General features: G+C 41.0%; 1 protein-coding gene across 1 annotated transcript in view; it reads right to left on the minus strand.

The window, feature by feature from the left end:
• Positions 1 to 22,330, minus strand: part of CACNA1C (calcium voltage-gated channel subunit alpha1 C) — a 1,308,019-nt gene that overhangs the window by 339,992 nt on the left and 945,697 nt on the right.

Below are 22,330 nucleotides of genomic sequence, written 5' to 3' on the forward strand. Positions count from 1 at the left end.
TAGGGGGGCCCCCACGTACCAACCCCTGCTGTTAGCAGACTGAAATAAGAAGGTACAGCCGGGTAAGGTACTATTACGTCTTGGGAAGTGAGCCCTTGTGCCCCGGCTGAGCACGGCAAAGATGGAGCAGCACTGCACTCAGTCAGGCAGCCAGACAACCCCTAGCTTCACCTGGGAAGCGACCGCCGTTCCCCGAGAGTTGAGCCCCCAGGTGCAGGCGGCCACCAGGACTTCCGGAACCGGCGGGGTGTATGGCCACCAACCAGACAGGCGGGGAAGCTGACACAGTCCAGGGACCAGGGAGGCAGCAACACAGCAGAGTAGTCCGGAGTCAGTCCAAAGTCTGGGCAGGCAGCAACACAGCAGAGTAGTCAGGAAACAGTCCAAGGTCTGGGCAGGCAGCAACACAGCAGAGTAGTCAGGAAACAATCCAAGGGTCAGAACACAGGATCATAAGATAACCGGCAGTAGAACACAGATGAGGACTGCGACCTCTACAGCAATAGAAGCCGAAGCATGGAAGGACTGGTGGCAGGGCTTTAAATAGTATAGGAATTAGGCTCAAACATGTGCAGCTGTTCCAAGATGGCTGCCACCATCAGAGGAGATGCTCTACGCCCAAATATGGGCTTCCTTCCTTAACCTGCCCAACTCCAAGATGGCTGCCACAACCTGAGACGCCCATCTCCAAGATGGCAGCCCTATCCTGGAGATACCCACATCCAAGATGGCCGCCACATCCTTGAATGCCCATACTCTGAGCAAGCAGGCTGCACCTCTGGAGGAGTGTAACAGAGTGTAACAGGTATTTTCAGACTTACTGCCACTGATATATTTTCTTTTTTTTTTCTTTAAAAACAAGCCAGAAATAAAATCAGCAAGAAAGCCCCAAAGTACCAACTATCCTCTATGGGGCCCAGCAGACTCAGACACAGACTGCACGTCCACCATCTGCTGGCGACTGAGAACAATACTGGTTGCTAGGCAACTGCACAGGGATTTTATACAGTTCAAAACTCAAGTGTTCTCAGTCTCCATGTGATGGTAGCTGTGCATAACCAATTTGGGTTTAGAAGTGAGCATGATACTGAAATGTTATTGATCTCTATGACTGATGCCATAAGAACTGGTTTTGACAAAAGCACAGCATTCATTTTAGTTTCCTTGGATATATCTGCCACATTTGATTCAATTAGTCATGAATTGTTATTAAACCGTTTCTGTCCGATTGGGATTGCAGGCAAGGTTGATGCTTGGCTTTTTTCTTTTTTTTTGAATTCACGCAGTTTTTGCATTGGTCAGGGGTTGGATAGATCGGAAACTATTGAATTGACAACAGGAGTTCCTCAGGAATCAGCCCTTTCAGCTATTTTGTTTAACATCTTTCTTCTTCCATTATGTACATTATTGAAGGGTTTAAGTCTTTCATACAGAATTTATGCAGACGATATTCAATTCTTTTTCAAAATTTAAAACTCTGTGACAGAAAGTATCCAGTTGCTGTGTCTTTATTTAAACAATGGGAAGGCTAACTTTCTTAGTTTAAATATGTCTAAAACTCTGGCCATTTTGATGTCTAGTTTCCTTAGGTTGATGCTCCTAGTTTTTTTTTCAATAGACGTGATTGAAATAGTGTTTAATAAAACAACCATACCTTTAGATGTGCTTCTGGATCTTGCCTTGAGTATGAAACCTCAGATTGCTAGGGTAATTAGTACAGTTCTTTTCAAGTTAAAACTGATTAGATGGTTAAGAGATTATCTTTCTCAAGAGAATTTTTGGTTAGTAGTTCAAAGTATCGTGATGCCTCACTTTGACTACTGTAATGTTTTGCTTGTAGGTTTACCTAAAAATGTTTTGTTGTTCTTTACAGATTGCACAAAATGCTGCTGAAAGTATGTTGCTTGGGCTAAGACAATTTGAGCATATTACACCAGCTTTGATCTCATTACATTGGTTACATGTTGATGTACATGAAGACTAGAAACAACAACAGGAGAAATCTTATTAGTCAAAACTTTGAAGACTAACAGCAAAATATTATACTGGATTATACTCGACACAACGTTGTGTTTCGGCCATCAACATGTAAGGTCTTTAAGATCAGCATCTAGTAATGCTTTAGATGCGCCCTCATTTAAATTGTTTTTTTACGTAGCTGGGCCGAAACTTTGGAACACCTTGCCTTTAGAGGTAAGGTCTGTGAAAAGTCTGCTTGATTTTAAGAAAGCCTTGAAAACTGTTTTATTTCAGAGGGAATTTTCTATTCCCTAAGTTAGAAATTTTGAAGTAGGAATGCTACTATGATTGATTTTAAATAATTTTGATGATATATTTGTTGTATGTTTGTTTTATGTTTACAATTATAATTGCTCTTTTGAACTGCTCAGAATTGTAGATGATGTGGGCTAAAAAGTTTAGAAATAAATAAATAATGTCGGTGTCTGGACCAGTCTGGATAGGCCGACAAGAAATGAACAATAACTCAGTGATGGAAAAAAATAAATACCTGCACGGGAAGGCACTGCAAAAGACAGATGTATGCACTTTGGGGAGAACATGAAAACGTGTCCTCACTGCTCCGTGGAAAACACAAACTGAGGGACCTGTGCTTGTGCGTCAAACTGGAAGGCACCAACGCATGCATGGTGGATGCTAGTAGAAAATTCTAAAGTAGTCTCGCTAATCATCATCTGCACCAGGCTGGATCATGTGATGTCACCCAGCTGTGAGAATACAACAGCCTGCTTGTCCTCTGAGAAATATGTCTACTTATAAGACAGCTTATGCTAATCATCAAATGTGAAAGGGTGAACACTCTAACACACCATATCTTACTTTTTATGTATTATTTATTGCATATATGTTTTTTATATTTATATGGAAGAAAAAGGCCTCAGCAGTCAAACGTTTTAAGCTGTAGCAATCACTTGCTGCTTTTTTCAGCAACAGAACCATATGACTAAGACCAATCATTGTCCAGAAAACCTCCAAAAAATTTTAATATAAACTATTAAATTTCTCTACCACATGCATTGCAATTATCCTTTTAAAAGTGAACATTTTCAAACGTCTGCCTCTTAAAAATTCATGCAGTGGGAAAAATGGAAGCACTTAGCTCTCTCATGGAGATCCTGACTGGGGCAAGTTTCACCACAGGCTTCATCAGGGGAATTCGTCAAAACTGAAATTTGTAATTGTTCCTTGTAATAAGATGCACCCCGTGCATCCTGGTACTTGTTATATCCATTCATTGTGTACCCCAGCTGGAGATGTGAAAACCAAGCCTACAGAAGTGGCAGGGATATTTTATGACTATTTTAGTTGATTATATGATTCTCCAGCAGGGACCTTTCTGAATCCCTTACTTCACACAGAAATTGGGTATGCCCCGCCTCTCGGAACATGCTGTGGCCCTACTCAATGCACCTTTCCAAACCAAGGAATTACAGAAAGCTATTAGGCCTCTGAAAAATAATAAAGCACCAAGCCAGGATGATTTCAATGGAGAGTTTTGCAAGATACTCCAGTGTCTGCTTTGTGGCCCCTATTAGCATACTATAACACTGTGCTGCAACGGTGCACTTTTCCTCATTCTGCCAATACTGCCCTCATTAGTCTCATTCTGAAGCCTGGGAAGTCTTTGGACTCAGACTCCTATCACCCAATTTCATTGCTTAATGCAGATGTTAAGCTATTATCTAAGATGCTAGCAGATAGATTGGCAAAATATTTATCAGAGGTGATTGCTAGTGACCAGATCAGTTTTGTGAGAGGGAGACAGTCTGTACAAAATGTATGCAAGTTCTTATTGGCTATGTCATATTGCCAGAGACTTGAAGTACCTTCTCTGTTAGTCATCTTAGATGCAGAGAAGGCCTTCGACAAGGTGCGACAGGATTACTTATTTTCCACATTGGAATACGTACGGCTCCCTGGCTGATTTCTTGCAGCAGTTAAGGCTCTTTACACATCCCCTACAGCTTCTTTAATTGTTAATAGGGTGTGTACAGATTCCTTTATGGTACATGTGGGTAACGTCAGGGATGCCCACTGTCTCCGCTGCTATTTCTCCTATCTTTGGAGCCATTGTTCTGTGTTATGCATAACTCTGAAAGGATAGAGAGGGATGGTGAATGTACAACTTAAAATGTTGTTTTTTTCTGATGAATTAATATTAATATTGCCAAATCTGTGGGGATCTCTCCTTCTACTCCTCGAAGTACTGAAGCAATATGGTCACATATCTGGTTTTAGCCTTAATTTTAAAAAGTCAGCAGTGCTTCCAATTCTTCTTGTTAAAACCAGCTGGACTGGAGCTTTCCCATTTGCTTGGGAACCTGACTCCATTAAATATCTGGGCATTGTTATTCCTGCTGACTTGTGCAAATTATATACAGCTAATATACTTCTTCTGCTGTGAGATTTACACTGGAAATTACAACTTTGGCAGGCATTGCCTTTATCTTTGATGAGGAAGGTGCTTCTGTATAATATTTATTTATTGGTACTTGTATCCTTCATTATCCAAAATCAATCGATTCAATGTGGCTTACATATGCTTAATCTAATATTAGAAACATTACATTGTGTAAGATTGAGAGACTAACGAGAGTACTGAATTACATAAAACTTAATACACAAGAGAAGTACTACGAGAACCATTAGTGTTACTTAAGATTGCTTAACATCCAAAAATAGGAACTTTTTAAAAGAAGAATGTTTTTAAATATTTGTGGAAGGATGGGTAGTTATTTATGCATCTTATTTTCTTTTGGAGTGAGTTCCACCATTTTGTACTTAAATAGGGGAATCCATTTATGAAGACTGATTTGTATCTTATTTTCTTGCAGCTGGGTAGAGGAGTGTGGTAGCCGTGTTAGTCCACTCTTAAGGTTATCAATAGAAATCAAACAAAATAAAACATGGAAAAGAAAATAAGATGATACCTTTTTTATTGGACATAACTTAATACATTTCTTGATTAGCTTTCGAAGGTCGCCCTTCCTCCTCAGATCGGAAATAAGCAAATGTGCTAGCTGACAGTGTATATAAGTGAAAACATTCAAGCATTACTATGACAGTCTGACAGGGTGGGAGGATGGGGGTGGGTAGGAGGTATGCATGGGGACATCAAAGCATATCATTGATATTCTAACAGGATGGGGTTCCTAGCCCATTATAAACCATAAAGCTGTATGTCTCTGTTGATCACCCTCCCCTCACATATCCACACCCATCCTGTTAGAATATCAAAGATATGCTTTGATGTCCCCATGCATACCTCCTACCCACCCCCACCTCCCACCCTGTCAGACTGTCATAGTAATGCTTGAATGTTTTCACTTATATACACTGTCAGCTAGCACATTTGCTTATTTCCGATCTGAGGAAGAAGGGTGACCTTCGAAAGCTAATCAAGAAATGTATTAAGTTATGTCCAATAAAAAAGGTATCATCTTATTTTCTTTTCCATGTTTTATTTTATTTGATTTCTATTGATAACCTTGCAGCTGGGGAAATACAGCATGAACTAATCTCTACAGTCATGCCTAGCATTTCTGGTAGGAAGATCTCTCAGGTTAAATATATAATCGGGTGCATGCCATATAATATTTTGTACATGAAAGTGCAGATTTTAAAAGTGATTCTAGCCTTTATAGGGACCCAGTGCTATTTTACTAGAGTTGGGGTACTCTTTCTAATTTAGCGACCCTATAAATCAGTATAGCTGCAGTGTTTTCAGTTGTTTGTAATTTCCTTATTAGCCATTCCTTGTTGCCAGGGTCAATCTGAGAGAGTACTAGGGTTTGAACAATGGATCTGATCTTGATAATTGGAAAAATGGCCTTATTCTATCACTTTCACCAGCAGAGGTATAGAGGTCATTGGTCTGTAGCTTGACACCTCATTCTCTTAGCTAAGGTATTCTTAGGAATAGGGGTGAGCATAGTGTTGGCTTTTACCACTGGAAAATTACTGTGTGATAGCATATAGACTAAGTACTTTTGTAGGAAGTTTATGAATGAAATTGTGGTGAGGCTTCTTTTAGGATGCAACTAGGACAGATGTCTAGTGTGCATTGAGAGGAGTATCTCCTTAGGAGGGATGTGTCCTCTGATAGTGATAGTGGGGTAAAACTAGTCCAGATTCTGTCTGCCTCTGTTTCTTAATTTGCATGAGTTAGGTTTCTGATATATTCTTCAATGGGGATATTGGTTTTGGGTAGGCCTTTCCTAATATTAATTACCTTTTCTTTAAAAAAAATTATCTAGATCATTGGCTGATGGGTTTGGTTAATTTGTGATTTGTATTTCCTTGGTATTTAATAAATTATTGACTAGACCGTACAATCTTTTCATAGTCATCCAATTTTCGCCTATGTACAATTTGTAATAGTTAATTTTAGTTCTTTTCATTGCATAGTTGTTATCTTTGACTGTTTTCCTCCAATAGTGTCTGTTATCCTCTGAATTATTTTTGCTCCATTTTCTTTCCAACTGTCTATGATTTCTTTTGGCTATGAGAATATTTGTGTTAAACCAGGAAGGAGATTTATCTTTGTGCTTATAGTTGATCTTTTCAGGGGCTAATTCATCTACAATTAATTTACTCCAAGCAGTTCTAGTGACTAATAAAGTCATCAGGATAGTTGGTTGTAATGTTGTTATTACTTAGGAACCGTGTCCAAAACATCATGGTATCCACCCTACCTCTTATTATGTATGATGTGGGGCATTTTGCTGTCTTTTTTTTAAATTCTATTTCTTTCCAGTTGAGTGTGAAAGTGAGTTTGTTATGGTCAGACCATGGAATATCTGTCCAGGAATAGTTATTAATATTATGGACCTCTGGATTGATGAATCTAAAAGCAAATAAATTGATTAGGTGACCTTTATTACGAGAAGATAAATCAATTGGTTTAATGAAGGACCAGAAAGATAGGAAATTGGATAAATTAGATTTATCATCTTTTAGGTTGACTAACAGGTTTATTTTCGAAAGAGAAGGGCGCCCATCTTTCAACAGTGGAGGAGTGGCCTAGTGGATAGGGTGGTGGACTCTGGTCCTGGGGAACTGAGTTTGATTCCCACTTCAGGCACAGGCAGCTCCTTGTGACTCTGGGCAAGTCACTTAACCCTCCATTGCCCCATGTAAGCCGTATTGAGCCTGCCATGAGTGGGAAAGCGCGGGGTACAAATGTAACAAAAAAAAAAAAAACACAAATCGGGAGATGGGCGTCCTTCTCCCAGGGTTGCACAAATTGGCATAATTGAAAGCCAATTTTGGGCGTCCTCAACTGCTTTCCGTCGCGGGACAACCAAAGTTCCTTGGGGCGTGTTGGAAGCATACCGAAGGCGGGACTGGGGCATGCTTAACACATGGGCGTTTCTGGCTGATAATGGAAAAAAAAGAATTGCGTCCCTGATGAGCACTTGGCCGACTTTACTTGGTTCATTTTTTCTTGCGACCAACCCTCAAAAAGGTGCCCGAACTGACCAGATGACCATCGGAGGGAATTGGGGATGACATCCCCTTACTCCCCCAGTGGTCACTAACCCCCTCTCATCCTAAAAACAAACTTTAAAAATATTTTTTGCCAGTATCTATGCCAGCCTCAAATGTCATACCCAGCTCCCTGACAGCAGTATGCAGGTCCCTGGAACAGTTTTAGTGGGTAGTGCAGTGCACTTCAGACAGGCGACCCAGGCCCATATCCCCCCTACCTGTTACATTTGTGGAGGAAACAGCGAGCCCTCCAAAACCCACCAGAAACCCACTGTACCCACTTCTAGATGCCCCCCTTCACCCGTAAGGGCTATGGTAGTGTAATACAGTTGTGGGAAGTGGGTTTTGGGGGGCTCAGCACACAAGGTAAGGGAGTTATGCACCTGGGAGCAATTTGTGAAGTTCACTGCAGTGCCCCCCTAGGGTGCCCAGTTGGTGTCCTGGCATGTCAGGAGGACCAGTGCACTACGAATGCTGGCTCCTTCCACAACCAAATGGCTTGGATTTGGTTGTTTCTGAGATGGGTGTCCTCGGTTTCCATTATCGCTGAATACCGGGGATGACCATCTCTAAGATCGACCTAAATGTGGAGATTTGGGTGTCCCCTACTGTATTATCGAAATGAAAGATAGCCGCCCATCTTGTTTCGATAATACCGGTTTTCCTGCCCCTTCGTTTGGACATCCTGCGAGGACGTCCTCAGCAAAACCTGGGCGACCCGTTCGATTATGCCCCTCCACGTGTAAATTTATATCACCGATTGATATAACATTTGAGAAGTTAGTGCAGTATATGATAAAAAATCTGTAAAATTGACAAGGGCATCCTTCCAGTTTCCTGGTGGTCGATAAAATAATATGATGCAAAGTTGGTGAGATAAGGATTCATCTGTAATTTTGCACAATAACATTTTCAGGATGGGAGATATATGTTCTGTTACTATCTCAAGGCTAAAGAAACAGCAATCCCTCCTCTCATTTTCTTGGCTCTGGTTATATGCAAGATTTTGTCACCTGTGCGACATAGGTTGTTAATTGCTGGATCATGTTCAGAATGTAGCCAGATTTCAGTGATTAGAGTCAGGCCTAGCTGTTCTTCTACAATCCAATCCCTAATGGTTTCTGTTTTATTTATCACTGAGCATGTGTTAATGTAACCAACTGGGATAGGCAATTAAGCTCTTTCTTTTCTACTTTATAATGTACATTTATTAGTTGGCATTTGATATTATAGATTTTCTTTTTATTACAATTGTGATTCCAACCTTTTCCCCTTGGCTCTAAATTATTGAAATCTTGCCAAAAAAAACCCCCTCTACATTTTAAAGAACTTTCCAGTGTATGAAATGTGTATTTTTTAATTTTTCTTTTGCTAATGTGCTCAGTAATGAGGGAGAACGGCTGGACTTATTCACAGTGATATACTGTGGTTACTCCCATTCTGACATCATCGCACCCCTACCTCCACCTTCTTTTAATTAACCTATTGTTCTGTTGCGGTGGGATCTTAGTTTGTCAAATTGTAAATGTCAACCAGATGTAAAACGCAAACTTTGTGTCAGCAGAATATTGGAACGGTCCGTTCGGACTCCCACTTCAGTAGTTACTGATTAGACTGCAGCTTATGCCATCTGCGGCTCCGGTACACAACCTTGCTTATCCTTCCTGTTCCCTACATGCAGCATGTTTCGCATATATGCGTCCTCAGGGGAACGGACTGCTATAATAGATGTAACCAACAGTGTGATTATTACTTGGAGTATCACCTTTATACCTTCACAACATGTGCATTAATACATCAGTCTTTTACAATATATCAATCCAAATATGTTATAAAGTCTCTCGGCTCACCTTCAGTGGGAGCTGTGCAGTCTCTACCTTCAACCGACGAGAATGCCGGCACATGCGCAATGTGGGTCTCACCATCAGTGTCAGCTTTTAAATAGTTATCAGGGGGGGTGTCTAAACCCACCAATCAATCTCCTTATTTAGGCCCCGTGGTTCCACTGTCTTCCATTGATAGATTAATCGCTTTTCCATTTGCAGTAGTTTAGATACTTTGGAAGGCTAAGTGCTTTGAAAATGAGCCCCTATATCTCCTGAGAAATCATCCGATACTTTCTGTAATACTATAAACAACAGATCTTTTTCCTGATGCCCCGCCTCCATCCAGTGAGAGACTAATGGAGTGTCCTTTTTTTGATTTCTTATATTGCTAAGATGTTCCGTGATCCGGTCCTTAATGCGTCGCTTGTTTTGTCCTATGTACTACTTCGTACATGGACATCGGATGCCATATATTACCCTTCTGGATTCACAGTCAGTGTTATTACAGAGTATGTAGCTTTTCCCAGTGACTGGGTGTGTGACTTCTGAGGTATAAGCGTATGAAGCGTGTCGGATTTACTAATACCTCGAGTGAATCCTCAGGGGAAGAACCTATGCAATCCACAACAAAGGGAGAACGACCTCGCACTCAATTAGGCTTTAGGGATAACAATAGGAACCCCCAACCCCCTGAGCCTTTTTTATCTACAGAGGAAGCTCCCCAGCAGGAAATGTCAACACAGCCTCAAACCAGATCCAACAGAGGTCACCGCAAGGCACAGGGTCAAAGAGAATAGTGTATAATTTATCTAACAAAATTCTCACACCATTTCAAATTGAGGTTCTACGTTTGGGACTATCTTTTGTTCCACAATCTAAGTATGATGAATTTTTGAATAGGCAGTTCTTGTACAAATTTTTCAGAAAATTAAAACTGAAGGCTTTTTTTTGGAGAAGAAGATCAAGACACCCAACAGGCAGAGATTGAGCCATCGTTTTCTAATAAGTATCATATACCATTCACATGGTTGCCCCCTGGCCCGCCGGACCCTATAGTGGAAATGTTTATGAGACTTGTGCTACAGGATGTCAATGAAATGGAGAAAAACCGTGAGGTTTGGGCACCGAGTTTAACTAGAGCTCAAAAACAAGCGTTAAGAGATCTACAGGGGGATAAAACGATCATCATACTTAGGGCAGATACGGGGGGCGGCACTGTGATACAGAATATGAGCGATTATAGAAAAGAGGCACATCGCCAATTAGGGGACCATAATTTCTATCGATGATTACACCAAGATCCTACCTCCCAATATCAGCGAGAAACAGATCAGATGCTACAGAAAGCCAACAATGAAGGGGTCATATCAATTAAAGAATACCAATATTTACATATGGTCCATCCTAAAACACCTGTGACAAGATTTGTTCCCAAAATACACAAATCTTTGGACTCACCCCCAGGTGAGACCCATTGCGGCTAGTAGGGGGTCTCTTAATGAACACCTTTCTCAGTTTTTAGATTTTCATTTGCAACCGAAGGTAACCATCATTCCATCTTATATCAGAGACTCAACACATCTAATTACAATTCTGGAGGAGCTTCCGATGTTACAGAAACAAATCGTCATGGTGACAATGGATGTGAGGTCGCTGTACACCATGATACCTCAATCCCAAGCGTTAGAGATCATCCATGACTAGTTAGAGACCTATGATCTGTCAAGAGAGAAAATAACTGTACTTAATGAGATGTCCCAACAAATTGTATTAAAGAATCATTTCATGTTTGAAAACCAACATTTCCTCCAAACACGAGGAGTGGCTATGGGAGCGACAGTAGCTCCAACTATAGCCTGTTTGTATATGGCGAGGTTTGAGGAGCTACATGTATATTCAACCACATTTTTTAAGCATGTGCCCTTATGGAAACGATTCATTGACTATCCAGCATATAATCAAAAGTAATCGCTGGCTATTTCCCGACACAAATCGGGATATGGCCGGCGATTTCACAAAAGCGACGAAAAGCGTATAATCGAAAGCTACATTTGTGATAGCTTCGCCGCTTTCCCTTCGCCTCGCCGGCGAAAGTTCAAAGGGGCGTGTTGGCGGTGAAGCGAAGGCGGGACATGGGCAGGCTTGGGCGTGGCTACCAGATGGCCGGCTTTCGCGGATAATGGAAAAATAAAACCCGATGATAAGCAGTATTTCGCCGGGTTTACTTGGTCCTTTTATTTTCACGACCAAGCCTCAAAAAGGTGCCCCAACTGACCAGATGACCACCGGAGGGAATGGGGGATGACCTCCCCTTACTCCCCCAGTGGTCGCCAACCCCCTCCCACACTAAAATTATTAAAATACAAACCTTTTTTGCCAGCCTGTATGCCAGCCTCAAATGTCATACCCAGCACCCTGACAGCAGTATGCAGGTCCCTGGAACAGTTGTTGTTGGTTGCAGTGGACTGCAGAAAGGCAGAGCCAGGCCCATCCCCCCCCCCTACCCTGGGTAATGTTGAGCCCTCCCAAATCCCCCAAAACCCACTGTACCCATATGTAGGTGCCCCCCTTCAGCCCTTAGGGGGGCAGTGGGTTTTGGGGGGGATTTGGGGGACTCAGCACACAAGGGAAGGGTGCTATGCACCTGGAAGCTAATTTGGTTGTTTATAAAAGATGTTTGAAGTGCCCCCTAGAGTGCCCGGTTGGTGTCCTGGCATGTGAGGGGGGCCATTGCACTACAAATGCTGGCTCCTCCCACGGCCAAATGCCTTGGATTTCGCCGGGTTTGAGATCGCCGGCAGTTTTTTCCATTATCGCGGAAAAACAAAAGTTGCAATCTCAAACCCGGCGAAATCCAAGGCATTTCGCCGGGCCACACCGTATTATCGAAAAAAAAGATGGCCGGCCATCTTTTTTGAAAATACGGTTCCGGGCAGCTGTTGCGCCGCCGCCAAAATAGATCGCCGGCGACCTATTTCGCCTGCGACGTTCGATTATTCCCCTCTATGTGTTTTTTATTTGGACTGGGGAATTGTCTTTCTTCTATGTTCGTGCAGCGCTGCGTATGCCTTGTAGCGCTATAGAAATGCTAAATAGTAATAGTAGTAGTAGTAGAATGTGATGAATTACAAAGGTTTTTTCAACATCTTAATAACAGTGACCCGAACATCCCATTCAAAATATTGACTGCACCTGACATGGTCAGTTTTTTGGACATTAACATCGAAGCACAGGGCGGCAGATTCTATACACAAATCTTTTGAAAACCCACTGATACGAATTCCATCTTACATTACAGGAGTTTCCATGCAAGATCCCCAAAAAACGGGGATCCCCATGGGACAATTTTTACGGATAAGATTATGTCAGGATGAACAATCTTTTGAGAAACATGCAACGGATTTATTCCAAAGATTAAGAAGAAGAGGATATCCAGTGAAGACATTGAAATTAGCACGCAAGAGAGCAAGGAATGCACACCGACAGTGGTTATTACAGCCTCACACTCATTCATGCAATTTACAAAAGCGCATGGTATGTGTCCTACCATTCTCTAACCGCACTAATCACATCAAAAGAATTATTCAAAGACACTGGCCTATGATGAAATTGCATAATGTTTCTTTAGACCTCTGTTTTGCTTATAAAAGATCAAGGAACGTAGGTGAACTGTTCAATAAGAGAGGAGATAATAATGAATCATTAACCATAGGGAAACATAATAAATGCCATGGGTGTGTATACTGCCGCCATGCGTGGTGCACGTCAGAAGTCACACACCCAGTCACTCGGAAAAGCTACATACTCCGTAATAACACTGACTGTGAATCCAGAAGGGTAATATATGGCATCCGATGTCCATGTATGAAGTGGTACATAGGACAAACCAAGCGACGCATTCAGGACCGGATCGCGGAACATCTTAGCAATGTAAGAAATCAAAAAAAGAACACTCCGTTAGTCGCTCACTGGATGGAGGTGGGGCATCAGGAAAAAGATCTGTTGTTTATAGTATTACAGAAAGTATTGGATAATTTCTCAGGAGATATAGGGGCTCATTTTCAAAGCACTTAGCCTTCCAAAGTATCTAAACTACTGCAAATGGAAAAGCGATTCATCTATCAATGGAAGACAGTGGAACCACAGGGCCTCAATAAGGAGATTGATTGGTGGGTTTAGGCACCCCCCCTGATAACTATTTAAAAGCTGACACTGATGGTGAGACCCACATTGCGCATGTGCCGGTGTTCTCCCAACCACAAAATCATCTATGGGTTGGCTCCTGAGTACATGCTCCCATTGATCGACCTTCCTCCCAGGAATGCCACGCCTGCTACACGGACGTATCTCCACCTACACTTCCAAACTTGTAAGGGAGTCAAGTACAAAAGGATTTTCACCTCTTCCTTCCGCTACTGGGGCCCTAAATCCTGGAAAGCTCTCCCGCAGCACCTTAAAGCACAAGTGGACCACGGCCTTTTCAAGAAGCTGCTGAAAACCCACTTCTTTACTAAAAGCTACACCCCTAATTACTCCACAATATGATAACCCCTCCTGATCCCCACCCTGCTCTGCCTTCTGTTGCTAGTTATTTTTTTCCACCGTCTATCCTCTGTCTCCTCTGCACTGTCTTTCAGTTTGTTTGTATATCTGCCTAATTTTTGTAAGCCACATTGTGCCTGCATGAGTGGGAAAATGTGGGATATAAATGTACAATAAATAAATAAATAAAATAAACGACTGGTGTATTAATGCACATGTTGTGAAGATATAAAGGTGATACTCCAAGTAATAATCACACTGTTGATTACATCTATTATAGGACTCCGTTCCCCTGAGGACGCATACATGCGAAACATGCTGCATGTAGGGAACAGGAAGGATAAGCGAGGTTGTGTACCGGAGCCGCAGATGGCATAAGCTGCAGTCTAATCAGTAACTACTGAAGTGGGAGTCCGAACGGACCATTCCAATATTCTGCTGACACAAAGGTCACCCCTTACCAAGATAAGTGTTGCGTTTTACATCTGGTTGACATTTACAATTTGACAAACTAAGATCCCACCGCAACAGAACAATAGGTTAATTAAAAGAAGGCGGAGGTAGGGGTGTGATGATGTCAGAATGGGAGTAACCACAGTATATCACTGTGAATAAGTCCAGCCCCTTTGGCACACCCCTTCAGCATGATACATGAGGTGTGATGCCCCAGGAGAGAAGTGTAATTTGAATTAACATGGGTCACTGATGTCATCAGCTGTTGACTCTGGCACTGGTATTGATGTTCACTGCAGATGGTGATTAAAAATGACAGGCTTCTGATATGCAAGAGAACTTTGCAGGATGTAGCATGCAGTCTGATGTTAGGCATGATGCCTCAGGAGAGCAGTGTAATTTGAATTAACGCAGTTTGCTGATGTCATCAGCTGTCAACTCTGGCGCTGGTATTGATGTCCACTTCAGATGTTGATTAAAAATGACAGGCTTCTGGTGTGGAAGAGGGCTTTGCAAGATGTGGCATGCAGTCTGCTGAGCAGAAAGCCCTGCAGCCATTATTCTGCCCTTCCCCAGAGCACGATTTCCAGCCATGGCTCCTTCCCTCCCCACACAGCTTTGCTGAGTCAGTGCAGGTGCTTAGCTTCTCTCCTAATGGTTTCAGACAGAGATGTTGGTGCCTAAATTCCTATATACATTTCAGATGTTTCCCTTCTATTTTATAGTTAAATCTGTTTATTATATCAAGTAAGTACAGAAAAAATACAATAAAATGAATCAGGTATCCAAGATTTTAACATGTGTTTCTACACTCCCCCCACCCACCTCCCAACCTTCAAAACAATAACACCCAACAATGCAGAAAAAAAACTGCATAGGGCCTGGGCTCTTATAACCCTTCCGCTTCAAGTGGTAACAAGTGTTGTCCATCACCCCCCTTCCCCTCTATTTTAAGGTGAAAGATGACAAGCTTCTCTTGTGGTGGCTACAGAGAATCCTGTGGAGGGGTAAACACCCAAGGTTGACTGTCTCTTATATATTGAAACCTAGAGATAAGGGGGTTAGAGTGCTGAACCTTTGACATTTGATGATTCCCAGCTGTATGCGTGATATTAATGATTGGTTTAGGGGTAGAGAAAACTTTTCAGTTACTTTGTTGGATTTGCAACAGCTTCCACATTATCATTTTAGTGCCTTGCTACCTGCATCTCCTGGAAAATTACTTGTGGCACTGAAAAACTATTTGTTACTACAGCCCTTGATTAGGGTGAGGTGGTAGGTCTATACTTACCACAAACTTACTCCTACAGTTACACCGTACTTGCCAATCAGGAATAACCCACCATTCCCAAATGGATGTGATAATAAGACCTTCAAAAATTGGGATGAGAAATGTATCAAGTATCTGTATCAGCTGCTAATGGAAGTGGGCTGTTTGAAACCCTTTGCAGAGCTGCAGAATGAGCGTTCTCTACCGAATATTAACACCTTTGCGTATATGTGGCTTTAAACATTATATTTGCAGTCTTCCCAAAAATCATCTATTGGGTGAAGTGCATGAAACTCTTACCACTGCATGTACATTTGGTTCGTAGCAACATGTGCCATTATGTTTCCATCATGTGGCTCTCTGATAGGTGATAGAGGAAGTGGATTATGACAAAAGTTCCTTGAAGTGGTCGAAGGCGCTACAAACTGAAGTTCCAGAAGACCAGATTTGAGCTTGTTTATACAGTGGAATGTGACTTTCTGGTAATATGACTTTATGGGAGTTACAATATAAGTTCCTGCTGAGCCTTTATTTATTTTTTTTATGTTACATTTGTACCCCGCGCTTTCCCACTCATGGCAGGCTCAATGCGGCTTACATGGGGCAATGGAGGGTTAAGTGACTTGCCCAGAGTCACAAGGAGCTGCCTGTGCCTGAAGTGGGAATTGAACTCAGTTCCTCAGGACCAAAGTCCACCACCCTAACCACTAGGCCACTCCTCCACTATATTTATATTTTACCATATAGAGCATATAAAGCTTTACATCAGCAACACAGCTGTTGTCCTAAGTGTAAGGCTGATAAAGCACACTTGGGCCATATGTTCTGGTACTGCCCCCTGGTGCTGTGGTTTTGGGCAGATATAATGACCTTTTATCCATCACCAATGGTGGCGCAAAGTGGAAATACTACTCAATGTGATGTTTGGTCAATATTGGATAGCCATGCCTTAAGTCATTTTTGGGGCCAGAAACCATATTAATGCTATAGATTAGTGAAGACTATCCTATGGTGGCTTTATGGCACATACAAATGATACAATACTCACTGTGGAATGTTATGGTAAGTTAAGGAGAAGATTCTACTGCATGCTACTGTCCCAAGAGTAATTCAGAACGGTTCCCAAATCTGTCCCTCACCATGTTGGGAGTCCATATCAGTAGCCTTTCAGCTGAGTCTGTAACAAGAGTACTAGGGGTCTTGCTCGACTCCTCCCTAACCTTTTCCTCCCACATTAACTAACTATGGAAAATAACTCTCTTCAGAATGAGACAGCTTTGTCTAATCAGATCATTCTTTGACCAAAAAGCCTTTGCACTGCTAGATCAAATGTTAGTCCTACCGCACCTCAATTACTGTAACTTCTTATTTCTTGGTATTAAGTGTCAATATCAGAAAAAAATTGCAAATCATACAGAACACAGCTGCTAGACTAATATTCAATCTGAATAGATATACCAGTGTATCATCATACCTTTTCAAACCGCACTGGTTTCCCATAACAGAAAGTAGAGGAGTGTGGTAGCCGTGTTAGTCCACTCTTAAGGTTATCAATAGAAATCAAACAAAATAAAACATGGAAAAGAAAATAAGATGATACCTTTTTTATTGGACATAACTTAATACATTTCTTGATTAGCTTTCGAAGGTTGCCCTTCTTCGTCAGATCGGAAATAAGCAAATTTGCTTATTTCCGATCTGACGAAGAAGGGCAACCTTCGAAAGCTAATCAAGAAATGTATTAAGTTATGTCCAATAAAAAAGGTATCATCTTATTTTCTTTTCCATGTTTTATTTTGTTTGATTTCTATTGATAACCATAACAGAAAGAATTAGGTTTAAAGCTACCTGTTTAGTCTTCCAAATCTTACCTGGCTTCACATCAGATCTGCTAACTAGGGTTGCTTCATTCTGTCTGGTCCAGTCCAACAGTTTGAAAGATCAACTTATGCTATCTTCGCCATCTACAAAGGAATTTGATACCAGAAGATCTTTTTTCTCACTATTCCCGGTGCTAGGAGTTACATTATGGAACTCATTACCTACTACCGTTAGATCAGACAGCAACTACCTTATCTTCCGGAAGAGGATAAAAAACTTTTTCTTCCCTAAGTCCACATCATAATAATAATCCATTAGGAGTGGCCTAGTGGTTAGGGTGGTAGACTCTGCTCCTGAGGAACTGAATTCAATTCCCACTTCAGGCACAGTTCCTTGTGACTCTGGGCAAGTCACTTAACCCTCCATTGCCCCAGGTACAAATAAGTACCTGTATATGTAAGCCGCACTGAGCCTGCCATGAGTGGGAAAGCGCGGGGTACAAATGTAACTAAAAATAAATAAATAAATAAAGACTTTCCTATAATGATTTTTGTCATGCTTACACTCAGATGGTTTCTACTCTACCCTCACCCAGAATGTAAACCGCACTGAACCCTGAAAAGGGGATATTAGCGGTATGCAAGAATGATTTGAACTGAATTGACAGATTTGGTAACCGTTTTGGATTACTCTTGGGAGAGTAGAACGCAGTAGAATCTTGAATTCTCCTTAGCCCACCGGAAGCACATCTTATTGATACTCTTGTTCTTCTGGTATTTGACACCTTTTAGACCAGGGAAAAGGGGGGGGGGGGGGTGCAAATTGCTTCTTTTTGACTGATGGTATATCTCTTCAGTTTCAATTTCATGTTTATGGAAACTAATAAAAATGATTTAAACATAAATCCTTTTAAGTTAGATCATGCAACTCTACCCATCTTTCTTTATCAGAAAACCCCACAACTTCTCTTTTAAACAGTAGCAACCAAGGCACTGTACTATACATACCAATGCAAGGGGAAAAACATTCAAAAACTGTACTGTAGTCTCAGCTTCCATACTAAGACTCTGCTATAGGTTTATCATTTTTTTTAACTTTCCATTTTCAGTTATTTCCAAGTCTCCTCTGTTGTTTTCTATTTATTCCTCAAAACATGCTGTAGAGAGATATGTCCATGAATAAGTGAAAAACAAATTTTCAGGTCCTGAGTACTACTGCTACTTTGTACAACTGTTTCGGTACTAGTGAAGGCAGTGGCGTAGCCACAGGTGGGCCTGGGTGGGCCAGGGCCCACCCACTTAGGGCTCAGGCCCACCCAACAGTAGCACATATTTAGTGGTAGCTGGTGGGGATCCCAAGCTCCGCCAGCTGAAGGTTTCCCCCTGATGGTAACAAAAACGCTACTCTCCACAATACCGGTACCTGCACATGGTGGAAAGAAGCATTTTCCCGCCAGCTGAGATTTTTTTTTGGTGGTGGGGGAGAACACTTGGTGCTCACCTAGTTCTTGCCTAGGCCCACCCAAAAATCTGTTTTCTGGCTACGCCCCTGAGTGAAGGTAGTCCATTTCAGCACTTAGCATCTCACTATTACAATATGACTGATACTGTTTAATATTACTCACATGAATTCCTCTATAAGAATCTTGTTTGCTGATAAAAAGAGTGGTACTTCTTTAAAATTCTTCTTCTGTGTACACAGCCATTCATGAGTGTCAATGATTTCAAAGGATAATTACAAACCACAGAAGGTATTTAAAGCTAATTACATACCTCCCACTCTTAAGAACTGAGCTTGCTTAGCAACTGGTTCCCTGGCAACACTTGCTACCAACTGATAATTAAAAAAAAAAAAGGACTTATTAAACTTATCTAGCAAACTTAAATCAAATAACAAGAGGGGGATCTTGCTGTCTCATAGTCATAGAAAAAGTGTACCATACTTGTTGATTGCTTTCACTGCATGATGATGGTAATCCAGGTCAGCTTTCAGCATGGACAAATACAGTCATTTATAATAAGCAGATGCTACAGTACATGTCTAAAATAAGTAATTACTGAGATTTTTACCTGGCTTTAAAATACCAGCTAGTTAACTGTAGTTAAATTACATGTTTTATGTAACATGCGTATTGTCCATTTATAAGGGAAATAAATTCAAGTGATGCCAATAAGGGTAATTGATTCAGTATAGCTTCCAGTAACCCAGCATGACCCCCAAAATATAAATGTCAGCTGGTCCCATATCATTAAGAACAGACTGAGCTAGCTCTCACTGCTTCCGTGGACCTCTGCTTGTCTTTGCGAAACTGGAATAACAGCTCAGATTTGAAGGGGCAAAATAAACTGGAGTCACCTGGCAACTTAACAAATACTCTTTTTCCAGGCAAATGAAAGCATCTGAAATGGTGGAGCTAGGTCACTAGGAATACATTGATTCAGTCACACCCATTTGAGGGTAGTTTTGTAAACCTTTCACACATGGAAAAGGCGTCTCATAAAATTAGGTCACGCAGTGCAAGGTGGCATATATTTGTACAACAAGCATGTTCTGGGGAGGAGTCTGGATGGAGTATTGGCGGAGTCATAATTTATGAACATACTTTATAAAATATTGTAAGCTTATATAAAGATAGCTAGTGTTTTAAACAAACTGCTGATTCTTGCCACTGAGGGTATCTTCTATAAAACAGCAAGATAAATCTCTCTAGGTACTTAATTAGTGGAGTCTTACTGAAAGAACCAGTCAGACATATCAAGGGCATATTCAGCGATCGAGGGCATAGCTCCTGACGAAGCACTTGGTAAACAGAAGCTCTCTGTCGCTCTCTGTCGAGCACACCCTTTTGATGACGCTACAGCCCAGATAGGTGTAATTTAACCTTTACAGATTTGGTAATATAGAGAACAGTTATCATAAGGAAAAATTATTAAATTGAATTATAATGGAGGTTTTTTGACTGATGAGGAGCCTGTATTATATAGTCTCTCATAGTAAAAGTCTATGTAATGAGATATGTGGCAGTCTGTTATTCACGATATTCCAGATAGTGAATACAAAGTTTCTGAAGTCTTTTCCTCCACTAATTAAGGACCTAGAGAGATTTATCTTGCTGTTTTAGTTATAAAGATAGAAGGCGATGTGTCTTTATAAAAAAGAAAAAAAAAAGTCTTTTTTTGCTATTGAGTTTAGTTACCAGTATCCTGAAATTGCAAGAACCAGCTAGCATTTCACTAATCAGGGTACATTCTTGTTAGGGTATCACTCTGACATGTGATCTATTATTCGAACCTCTCCAGAATTCTGATTTTTAAATTTAATACCTTCATAATTGCATATTTTTTAATGATACTGAAATATCGTGACCCTCGTGTTTCATATTCAATTAAATTTGCTAAAGAAAATCAGAAAACTGCAGATATTGTATTAGAATCTGGCCAAGTTACCACAATTAAGATCCTGTTTACAGGACCAAAAGAATTTCAGATAAATGCTAGTTTAGTTAAATTTGATATACTGCCTTGTCATTTACATCTACAAAAGCATCAAACACTGTGACCCATAACACACTGCTGGGGTGGAAACTAGATCTGAGTTGGTTAGCTCAGCGGCACAATGCTCTGTGATAATTTTCTGATGGAAAGATGGTATCAGGTCAAAGCAGCCTCTACTATCCTTTGTGAGGCACTGGGGAGCTGGTCACTGGTCATACAGCAGTTTACTGCCAGAGGGAGTTCTAGATAGCATATGGGAGCTCTGAAAAGAAGTGAGCATTCTGGGGGATGTTGTGAGGTTCAGAACACGTGTGGATATAGTTGAGCATCTGGAAACAATTTGAAATCTGTAGAATAACAAGTTAAGAGCTGTAGTTGTTAGTGACTGAGAGGCTGATAGGCGACAAAATATTTAAGCCCATAGGCTATGTTCTGTACTCTGGAGGATCAGACCAGTTGAGAGAGGGAATTTTATTGACTGTTGGAAATGTACTTTGGATTAAGCTGTGCAAGAAGGCTGTATGTTAGTTGTGAAAGCTACTGACTAGAAGCCCATGGTAAAACATCCACATAATTCAGGAAATAAAGTTTGTAAAGAGTATGGTAATAATCTTCCCTTATCTATGAATAGGAAAGACATTTTTTAATTCATGACCCATAGAGCTGTTCTAGAGGGACCAGCCTGTGACACTTTCCAGATACAATAAGACAAGTTTTAAAAGGTTGCAGGTCAGTGGCTACAGGTTGCAGGTCAGTGACCTGTCAGAAAATCAACAATTCTGTCGCTGAGTCAATAATACTTGGCTTATTTTTTATTGTAGTTACCAAACACAATTTTTTGAAACATTTGCTATTCCAAGTTTCAAATACAATTAGAACTAAACAACTGAAAACAAACTAACATCAACTATCAAACAATACACAGTTATAGTGTGTAGAATAGTGACTAGAGAACAGAGTTGAGAAACCTGACACTCACCTTAGGTCTCAAATTCACTGGTGGCCAAGAAAACTATCAAGAGTCCTTAAATTCTCAACTCTGTGCTCTAACCTGTGCAGACAGTATTATCACAGCAACTTCTCAAACATAAATGCTTTGTACCATATCATAAACAATCTTGGATACACAGTTATGCAAAATGTGAAAGTAGGAAGGAACTGTATTTTTTTTCTCTTTCACTGGAACTACACTGAACAAACAAAGCAAAGATTAGGTATACTAAGTGCGCTTTTTCTAGCAAAAAAGGTACCAGTACTCAAATGCTAGGCTACCCTTCAGGGGTGAGGTGATCACTGAGGGACCCACCCCTCAATCGCCAGGCCCCCTGCAATCAGTCACAGAATCTATGGCAGGGCACAATTCATGTGTAGATCCTAAGCTCTTTCATTAAAACTTGAGGTTCATGGGTCAATTT

This window comes from Microcaecilia unicolor, chromosome 9 (assembly GCF_901765095.1).
Source record: "Microcaecilia unicolor chromosome 9, aMicUni1.1, whole genome shotgun sequence".
In the NCBI taxonomy this organism is placed as follows: domain Eukaryota; kingdom Metazoa; phylum Chordata; class Amphibia; order Gymnophiona; family Siphonopidae; genus Microcaecilia; species Microcaecilia unicolor.